This window comes from Homalodisca vitripennis, chromosome 2, assembly GCF_021130785.1.
Source record: "Homalodisca vitripennis isolate AUS2020 chromosome 2, UT_GWSS_2.1, whole genome shotgun sequence".
In the NCBI taxonomy this organism is placed as follows: Eukaryota; Metazoa; Arthropoda; class Insecta; order Hemiptera; family Cicadellidae; genus Homalodisca; species Homalodisca vitripennis.
Window position 1 is genome coordinate 143,542,645 of NC_060208.1, and position 11,854 is coordinate 143,554,498.

Sequence of the window (11,854 nt, forward strand, 5' to 3'; positions counted from 1 at the left end):
TCATACGTTTCTGTTCGGAAGTTGGGAATATAAAAGACAATGGAAAATAAACTGAAATAAATCACTTTAATTTCAGAACACAAAAGAAAACAAGGATCTTTAAAACTCGTTGTAGGTAAAGGAAGATTTTAAAAAATACCAGGGCATTGGACATATGCTATCTTTAAAAAATAATATATTCCAATCCTTGAAACGTAATGTTTTATTGTTATAGCAAGAGGATCTCTAGAGTACCAGTTCACATTGCAATCAGATGTCCAGGCAATTGACGGGACATATCACTCCCTCAGCGTATTCTGCTAACTGGTGCAATGTATAATCTCAGTGAAATTTCTAGGTTCACATCGTCATTAGTTGGAAATCTCAGCTGTTGTACTTTGTTTGCCCACCAGTTTATTGTAATGAAATTTAGCGGTCAACTCGCACTTCATTAGTATTTAAAAATTGTGTGTGTAATTTTGCGTGAAAAGATACTTATTATTGTTTACTGTAGTTAATAAGATTTGTTTTCATCAATTATACCTAAAATGCTGTTAAGTGTGGTCATTGCCTAATTATTTAATGTTTTATAAGGCACACTTGGTTTTTATTAATTCTAAATTCTTAAGACAATGAAGATAAAATAGGTCATGGAAACCATTAGGGCATAGTTTTATAAAATATATTTTTTTAAATTGTTACAATACGGTACCACATTTACTTCTAATATGGCTTATAAAATGTTGATTAAAAACCTGATATATCAAAATAAAGTACTATTTACCTTTCAACAATTAGCGAAGCTGAAGTGATGAATCAAGTGGGGGTAGAGGTTTTAAAACATATCTCGAATAAAGTTAAAAGAAATGTGTATATTAAAAGAAAGTTTATTACATTGAATATACTTTGTGTAATGGAACTCCTTAACTAAATTGAGACATTTAATCAATGACGTTCAGTATTATTGCCAACCTCTATATTATTGAGTAATGACTCTGACCTTTACCTGCTTGAGTTCACAGAAAATCGTTAACAATCCACAATGCAACTGACAAGCCAAAGGAAAATACGATGCCCTTATTTAAAGATACTACTCTTATTATAGTTAATTAATTTCCCCTGGTTTTGATTTTTTTTTTTATTAAAAATTACAAGTGATTATCCGCCATTTTGTTCCTACAACGCAAATAAATCAAAATATGTCATTTACTGTTGGTAAAAGATATTTCCGGTGCGTATAAAATATATACACTCTCGTAATGGTTCAAGGGTTATCCCAAGGGTGATTTGAACTTGGCCGCTCGGATCCTAGATTAAGAGCACTTTAAGTCCCGCCTAATTGGGAAAATCCTTACAAATTGCTGGTCTTGTGATTTTTCCTTGGTTGATTGGTAAAAGAACCTGGCCCGTTTTCTAGAGGTCTTTATATTAACCACAATGAGCTCTACTGCCAATTGTGAATTATTTTATTACTACACAGTATTATTGCACTACATTTTATTATTACAGGATTCAGGTACTGTTGTTTTTTAGGCTAAGAAATCGCAACACCGTTTTTAAATATTATTGCAACTCATGGAAAACATGGTGCTGGATAGTCCGATAAAATATATGACATGTATTAACCAAAATTATTGAAGGGTTTTACTTTGAATATGAATATTTGTAATAGAACTGTGACATAAAAAAGTCTCATTTAAGAACGTTCGTCTCTTACGGGCCAATTGATAGTTTATCTAATATTAGATGTTTATATTCAATAAACAACCTGTTCACAACCATAAAACCTCAATGGTTTATGAGGTAAGGTTTTATGTTAATATGTTTGCAACCTGCCCTAATTATTGATGGAAATCCCTTAACTCTTCCTTGAATTTTTTTGTGAGACAAAACTTAGAGCAGGTTCTGTTTAGCCCACATGTGAGCAAATCTTGTCCCTCTCTACACTTCCTAGCTGGTGAAGACTAGGAACTTCTTTGATAAAGGTCATAGTGTTTTTATTTATACACTGATGCATATATATATATATATATATATATATATGTGTGTGTGTGTGTGTGTGTGTGTGTGTGTGTGTGTGTGTGTGTGTGTGTGTGTGTGTGTGTGTGTGTGTGTGTATATACAGGGTGATTCATGAAGTTCTCCCCCCACTTCTACTACAGCACATTGTAATAGTAAAAATAATGAAAAAATGTTATATAAACATAGGTCCGAAAAACGCTTCGTTAGCGAGTTACAGCTAGCGAAAGATTTCGCCTGAATTCCTGGGTAAAAGAGTAAAATAAAGCCATACTGAACTTTTGGAAAGGTTAATTAAGTAAGAAATATCGTGGATTCTTATGTATTTTTACTGATAAAGCTAATAAAATAGGTTTCAGAACTGTACCTGTAGTAGTTTTTGAGGGATTCAGGGTTAAATGCAAAAAATTGGGGCACAAAACAATGTTTTTTTAAGTTTGATGTACAATAACTTTGTTAAATTGGTAATAAATACATACAATCAACAAAACATTAATTGTAGAGAATTTAATTCTGAGAAAATTGATATAATTAAAGTCTAAAATAAAACAGAAATAAGTACCAAGAAATCGATTTTATTCAGTATAATACATTACTAGTTTTAAGCAAAATTAATCAGGTTGGGGCCAACCGTACGCACCTTTTTATAATAGACGTTCGAAAATGAGGCCATCATTATCAATACATTTTGCAGCACGTTTGTGTATTGCTTTTGTTGCGTTTCTTAATTTTTCGAGGACTTCCCTGTATCTGCACAGCCGAATCCATAATACGGGCAATTAATTCATCACGAGAATTCACTTTTGTCTTGTGTACAATGTCTTTCATCCATCCCCAGATGCAATAATCCAATGGAGATAGATCTGGTGATCTTGGTGGCCAAGGGTGAGGCCCTCCTCCACGACCAATCCAGTGTCCAGGAAAATTGATGATTTAAGTAAGCAGGAAACGGCACGTGAAAAAGTGGGGAAGTGCTCCGTCATGCTGGAAGTACAAATTTTGTCTGAGATGTAAAGGAACATTCTCTAACAGCTGCGGCAACTCTTTCTGGAAGGAAATGCAAATAGAACTCAGCATTTAGGCGTCCAGGTAATATGAAAGGTCCAATCAGCCGATTGTGCAAAAGGCCACACCAGACATTGACGCTAAATCGGTGTTGAAAGTTCTGTTCCACTACTTCATGTGGATTTTTCTTCTGCCCATGAGTGTTCATTGTGCAAGTTATTGACAACCACCTCCCCAGTGAATTGTGCCTCATCCGTAAACAAAATACGCTTGTAGAGTTAATTATTAATATTCAAAAAAGTTGCAAAACTCCAAGCGAAGCGGACCATCCCCTAGCTGTAGATGCTGAACCTTTTGTTTATGAAACGGATAAAATTTGTTTCGATTAAGTGACCTCCACACCGTTGACTGCGAAACTCCTATCCGCCTAGAAATACGTCGTGTACTTACACCTGGACTGCGATGAACAGTATTAATAACATATCATCATCAAGTTGGACAGCTCGTTCATAATTGGTTCTAGTACTTGGTAGTGATCCTGTTTCCCGAAGAGTACGAAAAGTTCCTGAAATTGTTTTGGTATCTGGAATCCTCCTATTAGGGTAACGTAGTTCATATTCTTCTACAGCAGCTCTAGCATTACCATTACAGTAACCCAAAATAAAAACCATATCAGCGTATTCCTCTGATGTAAATAAGTAAGGCATTTTTTCGCTGAATAAAAAATCGAATTATAACTCACAGAAAAATTGCATTTAATAACACGATTCACAAAAACCCGATCTCCTGCTGTAGCCTGCAAAAACACCACTAATACACAGTTCTAACGTAACAGTACAGAATATCATTGTTGATCAGCTGTTATTCGTGCGTTACCAACTTAGAAATTAATAAAACAAAAAACTGCATTTCGATGATTAGTAAACAATAATGGGAAAATGTTTGCTTCATTTATTTTCAAACATTTGATGTAAATTTTTATAAAAAAAAAAATACAATGAAATAAAAACATGATATTTTTATTTACAAACAAATTTATTTAACAGTTAATCTTGTTTTTTCTCAATTTATCTCATCATTAAGGAACAAACATTTTGTTTTTGTTTTATTTTAACTAAATACCGTACGGTATTTCTTTACAGCTAGTAATGTATTATACTGAATAAAATCGATTTATTGGTACTTATTTCTGTTTTATTTTAGACTTTTGATTATATCAATTTTCTCAGAATTAAATTCTCTACAATTAATGTTTGTTGATTTTATGTATTTATTACCAATTTAACAAAGTTATTGTACATCAAACTTAAAAAAACATTGTTTTGTGCCCCAAATTTTTTGCATTTAACCCTGAATCCCTCAAAAAAACTACTACAGGTACAGTTCTGAAACCTATTTTATTAGCTTTATCAGGTAAAAAATACATAAGAATCCACGATGTTTCTTACTTAATTAACCTTTCCAAAAGTTCAGTATGGCTTTATTTTACTCTTTACCCAGGAATTCAGGCGAAATCTTTCGCTAGCTGTAACTCGCTAACGAAGCGTTTCGGACCTATGTTTATATAACATTTTTTCATTATTTTTACTAGTACAATGTGCTGTTAGAAGTGGGGGGGAGAACTTCATGAATCACCCTGTATATATATATATATATATAATATATATATATATATATATATATATCTATATATATATATATATATATAAAAAACTTAACTTGGAGCCGTGATTTATCTGGGAATTACACAAGGTTGTCTGTTATCAGTCGACCTGTTATAGATGAGAAAATCAATATTCAAAATAGACTACTCATTGAATTTTTAATCCCTCCAGTAACAGTCACGAAAACACTAGTTTTAAGTTTTTATAATTGAGTGATGGGCAGATTTTACGTTTTTATATGTAAAGAAATTGTGGATGGAAAAAATAAAGAGATCATTTTACGTACGTTTGGAAAATCAAATTAAACCACTTATTATTTACTCCTTTCTATTTTCATAGTTTTCATAACCCCAAAATAAAGTCTCATAGCTTGGAATATCATATTACCAGTGTTTCTTCTCAAACGTCTGTCGTTATTTTATTAACATTGCACATGGTATATGTCCTACTCGGGTTACGTTGTTCTAAAGTAATAGAGTATCAAGTTTCAGAATGCAATCAATAAAATTACTCGGGACCGTTGCTAACATTTAGTTTAACGAATTATGTAGACATGTATTTGAAGAGATGGGGATTTTTGAGATGGCCACGTAATGTTATTTTCAATGTGATATGGTTTAAGGAAGGTAAAATCGTAACTATAGTGAAAGGATATTGACAATGATTTGATTCAAACTCATCGAATGAAGCTTCTGCTCATTTGCCAGCACAGTTTGGTGTCAATCTAGTCTATAAGTCCCCTGAGACACTGAAACAATAGAACGATTCAGAATCATTCAAGGCTCGTGTGAAACACCATTTGATGCTAAATCCGTTATACACTGTTGATGAGTTCACAATGGGCCTTTGGGACATTTGACAATGAAAACAAGGTATCTGAGAGAATTTGCGGCTGTTCGTTTCATTGTTATAATGTGAGCCTGAAAAGCGCACATATTCAGCCATAAATGGTTTTTTTACAGTAAAATAAACTACTCGGCTAATTTCTTTTTAATTTTGTCAATTATTATCATCTATATATATAAAAATGAATGTTTGTATGTTTGTCCTTTATGGAATCGTGAACTATTGGACCGATCATGATGAAAATTTGTACGTATATGTATTTTTCCACGGAGAAGGTTTATAAGCTATGCCCATCCCTTTCCCGATTCAGGATTCCGCCCCACTGGTTACAGAAATACCCATAAGAAATGCATTGCAGCAAACATATGTTAACGTCTTTTCAAATTTTTAATCAGCTGTTCTTTGTAAACATATATTACACTTATAGTTTTAAAGCATAGAGTAAGCTTAAGAGAAACGACAAATTTTGTTTAAACTGTTTTTGCAATCACTGTTAAACATAGACTTTACTATCCAGATAATACAATTCAAATTTGACGTAAAAATTCACCTTTAACTGCAATATTTATTTAATATAAACCATGCTCATGCTTGATCAGAAGAGTAATGCAGATATCATAATTACTATCTTACGTTGGCTACAAATATAAAGAATGTTATAAAATCAACCTTAGTTGTTTTTTTTTTGACAGAAGTATGGTTCTCAAAACTCCGTGTGTACATATTCTCTCGATCGAGACAACAAAGCAAGCTCAATCGTGGCATCGGAGATATAACTAATTTAATCTAAAATTTATTATAGTAAAAAAAATTTACTAAGTAATATAAGGACTTCGGTTCTTAAGATTTGCGTGCGAAGCCGTGGGTAACAGCTAGATAGAGGCAGGAATATGGTACATACCTTCATAATACGCCCAAGAGGCTCACGATGGAACGACTATCAATTATCTCAGCAATGTTTAGAATGTGATAGAAAAAGAATAAGTGAATATAGTGTACTGTTTTCAACGGGAAATTTCGTGCGAAGCCGCGGGCAACTTTTGCAAAAAATTATTGAAATGCGCAGCAAAGCGCGCCGGGCCCGCTAGTACTTTTATAAACGTTTTTATGGAGGTAAGGAAATTCCTCCTTATGATGGCTCAGATCAAACAATACAAATTTATCTTGGATATAATTCAAATTTAATACTGAAAGTTGACTAAAATACTAGAATATGTTCTAAATAAGTAATACAGAAGTTATAATGTATTTAGAAGTTCAGTCATTATTGCATGAAGTTTGAGATCTCATTAGACGCTGAAAAAATTCTCAACTTCATCTTGGCATTGCATAAATATACCAGTTTCCATGTGTTTATGTACGTTAATGTAAGTTTTGTACCTATTAGTTTATTGCTATAAACTAATATACAAGGCTTATATCGGATACTACCTGACATGCATGTACGAAAAAAAGAGTCCACCAGTCTTACGCATAGAAACTAAAAAATATACAGTATTCACACAGATAAATTCAGTTGCCTCAATATATACGTGTAGAAATATTTCCTGATAGTTTTGTTGCTCTACCTTGTAAATTTTCAGGACAATACTGGGAAATATATAATAAAAGTTTAGTTATGATTTTTTGTCTCTTTTTGGTAATACTATTGGATTCTTTTATTATAAACATGCTGTTTCATAAGCATTCGTATAGCTTGCAATTATTTTTTATAATTTAGTATAGATTAATACTCGAATTAAAACCATTGAAAAATTCAAATGAAATATGACATAACAAAAAACAACTTAAAACAAATTAAAAGTGTTGTAGTTTAATTCATTTTTAATACCATTTTTATTATATTATTATATTGCATGGTAGCTTACGAACTAACAACGTTAAAGTAAACACGTTATATTTATTGATAATAGAGGTTGTATAACAAAATTGCAAATTTCTTAAATGAAAATGTGGCTCGTTATAATGTAATCAAGAAGATAACATGGCGCTTGGCATGACGCGGACTGACGATAAGTAACCTCGAGTTATCACTATTAATTATCAGCTAAAGCACAACTCAGTATGACGTAAATTAAATACACTGTCAACTTAGTGGCTTGTGGCTCTGTGTTACGAAACTGTGCCTAACACTTTGAACGATTACTTTAAGAGATTTTACTAAACAGGCTATTTAGATTTTCTCAAACATTCCTTCTACTCTCAAAAAAAAAACAAAAAACCATTTTTAAAATATGGTTATGGACGCACCTAAAGTATCAGTCGCCTTCTTAAACACTTTTAGGTGGATAACTCAGAGTTACATATACAACAAGTGTCGTTATAAGGAAAAAGTCTCAAAAATATGCTTAGTTGTGGAGTATATTTAAATTGAGCAACCTTGAAAAACTATTTAAAACAAAGTTACTTTCATGTAGCCGATATATAAAGTTATACTATATGAACAAATAACATAGTTTTAATATATAACCGAATATTAGTTATATCAGCGTAGGCAAACAAGATAACGTAAATGAAAGTCTCTGTTAACAATTAAATGTCAGTCATTATCTCGTATCACCTTTGTAAATTGATTGGTGTGTTATTGGGGTATAGTTAGATTGGTGAACTGTTACGTATTATTAGGTGTCATGACGTGCCACGTCTGGAATACGAGTATATATTTGAAAACACGTAAGTGTTTGATACCGTATCGAGAATCGTGTTTTGAACGTCGCATCGCGTCGCGTCCGTGGCCCAATTCACGCCGTGTGTTACGTACACCGTATTTTTGTAATTTTCGTATATGCAAGTTTTCGCCGTACGTATTCAAACTGAAATCAGAGATTTTTTTAAAATTATAAATTCGACATTGAAGCTACAAAATATTTTGTGACCGGATTAACCACATTTGTACACATTAAAAATATATAAACTTATTGATTGACAGATTAAACTAATGGCACTGGTTTTATAGTTTTGGAATTAAAATAAATAACATGGTACTATATTAAATGAACGACCAATGTGTGAAAAAGATATGAATAATAGTATTTTAATCAAAGACAAATAGAAGGGAACAAAAAAATGACATGAGATAGATACAATACTACATGATTTCAGTGATTTAGATTTCTACTTACAAACACAGTTGAGCATTGCTTTAATTGGGTCATTTATTAAGACATCACGTTTATTCCATTGTAATGAAAAATTCAATAAACGTTTCAATGATGCCAACGATTTCGGATACATAAAGAATTCAACGCTTGTTGATATTTCATCGTATCAATTTTAATATCGCGGAGCATTTCCTGGTTTTAAAGGAAAATTCCAGGTTTCCTCGTCGAGTAGCTAATTTGATGTTACCAATATATAGATGATTTATTGACAGTGTTCTAAGGTAAGTCATAAAATGCATCGTTTTCAGTCCGTCAGCCTGCATGTGTGTTTAGATTATTAGTATTTTCAAAGCAACCGTTAAAGCTAAAAAGTTGACATGTTTAACATACTCTAAAAATTAGCTTATGTTATTAAAAAGCTATAATTCAAAACAAAATCAATGTTCAAAACGGCAGCTTGTCAAAAACTTTGGTGTTGAATTCTATAAAAACTATACCCTATGTACCCTGTATACTTTTATCTTAACTTAAAATAAATTTTACTTTAAAACTAATACTACCTCATTTATTGAAATCATACACAAAATAACAATTTTTGGCATTTTTCGTAGCTTATGTACATAAGACATTTTATTCAAGACTTTCATGTTTCAGAAACGATTACTATTTAATCAAAATTCTGTGATGTATAAGAACAAAAATAACTTAACAGGTTTCATGTTATGAAACGATTACAACAACAATGAAGTCAGACATGTAAATATTGCATTGTTTACTGTTCGAGAGATATTTCTTATTTTCAATGTTATTGAAAATGTTTATTATTCTATTTGGTACTTAAAATGGCAGATTATCCATTTCACCATAATGCTGATGTGATATTTTTGTATATAAAAGCTAACGGCAATAGCCGTCTATCATCCCGTATGTATTACAAATCATTTCCAAATTCAAAACAACCTACCAACTCAACATTTGCTGCTGTTTTCAACCGACTATAGGAGACTAGAACTTTCTACCGCAGACCGAGGTACAGAGACAATTTAAAACTCCTGCTTTGGAAGAACACCGTACAACAAGTCGAAGAAAGTCCAGGTACTAGGCAGATAGCAGCAGTACTAAACGTAGACCATATGACAGTCAAGCGAGTTCTACATAAATACAGACGTTACACCCTTATCATTATCAGCGAGTATAAGCCCTGGGCCCTGCTGACTTTTTAGTTTGTTTAGAGTTTAGCCAATGGTTTTATCAACAAGCTAAAACAACTGGCTTTACATCATTGTTTACAAACTAATGAAGCTGGTTTAATCGTGATTGAATTCCAACTTCCACAATACACATCAGTGGGCGGATAAAAAGCCACACGCCATTTATCAAGGAAAACATGATCAGCAGTTTAAAATAAATGTTTGGGCAAGCATCACTAGAATCTATTTGTTATGTTGTTTGGTAATGCCTGACAGACAAAATGGTAAAAACTATAAACATTTTCCACAGAATGATATGACAATATTATTAGAAGATATCTCTTTGGGATGTATTGATTTTTATAACAATGAAGCATTTTAAATTTATGTCAGGCACTTTCTGGACCACTCTTATTGGCAGAGCAGAACCTGTATCTTAGCTGCCTTGATCGCCAGATTTTAAACCAATCAATTTTTCCTGTGGGGTAATTAGCCCAAAAGCTCTAGTTTATGCAAGATACCAGAGATAATCTTTAGCAGTGTATCATTGAGACTTCTCACATCATAAGGAATACACCAGGAATATTTGGAAGAATTCGGCAATCAATAGAACTTGGAAAATTTGTTTAAAATGAACCCTGCGGTTTGGAAATCATTGATACACTCTTAAGTGATTCAGTATTTATATTAGTAATAGTTTAAAGCTCTGTTTCAAGATATAAAGACATTTTTATTTGATTTCGTTAAAACCATAGGTTTCAAAGTACGGTGTTATGTGCGATTTCAACGGATGAGGTACAGTTAGTTTTAGAATTAATTTTGTAAAAACGTTTGAATGAGGAATTGTATCTGTTTAAGGTAAGGAATTGGGCAATTGTGAAAACAGGCCTAATTGAAATGGATGTATATAAGCATACGAATATACCAGGGAATGGTTGTGTTATGATTGAACCTCTCGAGTTTACACCTTAACCTAGATTTAAAAATATGATTACGTTTCAACTGGTTACGTATGGTTAAAAAAAATATTTAGCTCGTTATATGTCATTTGATTTATTGCTTTTTATCTACATTTATTTATTTATTGCTAATTACCAATTGTTTCCTGTGTTTAGGTGAGTACCCTAGGAAATGTTTGCAGCTTATAACTGTGCAAGTGAGTAAATTTGACCATTAACAAAATTAAGTAGTACATTGGTAGGATGCCAAGTTCCTTCGTTGTTTATTGTTTACACGGATATGAAATTAAAAACAAATATATTGTGAAATAATGTTAAGACTATAAAGTAATGTGTATTAGATTAACAAACATACTTGCACTAAAAACGAATGTCAATGTCGTTCTTTAAGATTTAAATAATCGATTAAAATAAAGAAATCTTGTCTTGAAATACAACTAATCAATTAATAACTAATAAGACTTTAGATAAGGTACTATACTAACTTTGTAAGGATCACATTTATAATATCCACGTAGAGTTTTATTACACGACACAGTATGTAAGGTAGCATACGTGAAGAGTAGCCTACGTGCTGGAATACAGGAAGCTCAATTATTTCACAAGGATGGGGGACAACGCGGCAGGCACGTGTTTTGCGGTATCCTTTTTGTTTGCCTGTCACCTGACTTTTCTCATAAAACTTTCTTATTTAAAGAGTACTTTATATATTTTTATGTTTTAAACTTATAATTTGTTTCTGTATAAAAACGACATTCGTCTTAAAAGCAATAAGGATGGATGGACTTGAAATCTAAAAGCAAGTATTTACAAATCATATATTTTTTAATCCACCATTTAAATTTGGTTATTTGCGACAAAAGCAATTCTTTAATGCTGTGGAAATTGATCAGAACTGGATTTACTCTACCTACCTTATATATTTGACCAAACATGAACTTTTGTAAGGCTTATACGCATGAATTGTGGCTTGCTTAATTTTGATAATAATATTCATGGCATAAAAAGCTAACCAAATTTAAAACTTTTATAAACTAGCAGAGTTGTAAATAGATATTTACTATAGTTTATTATTTTGCTTTATTCTGGCC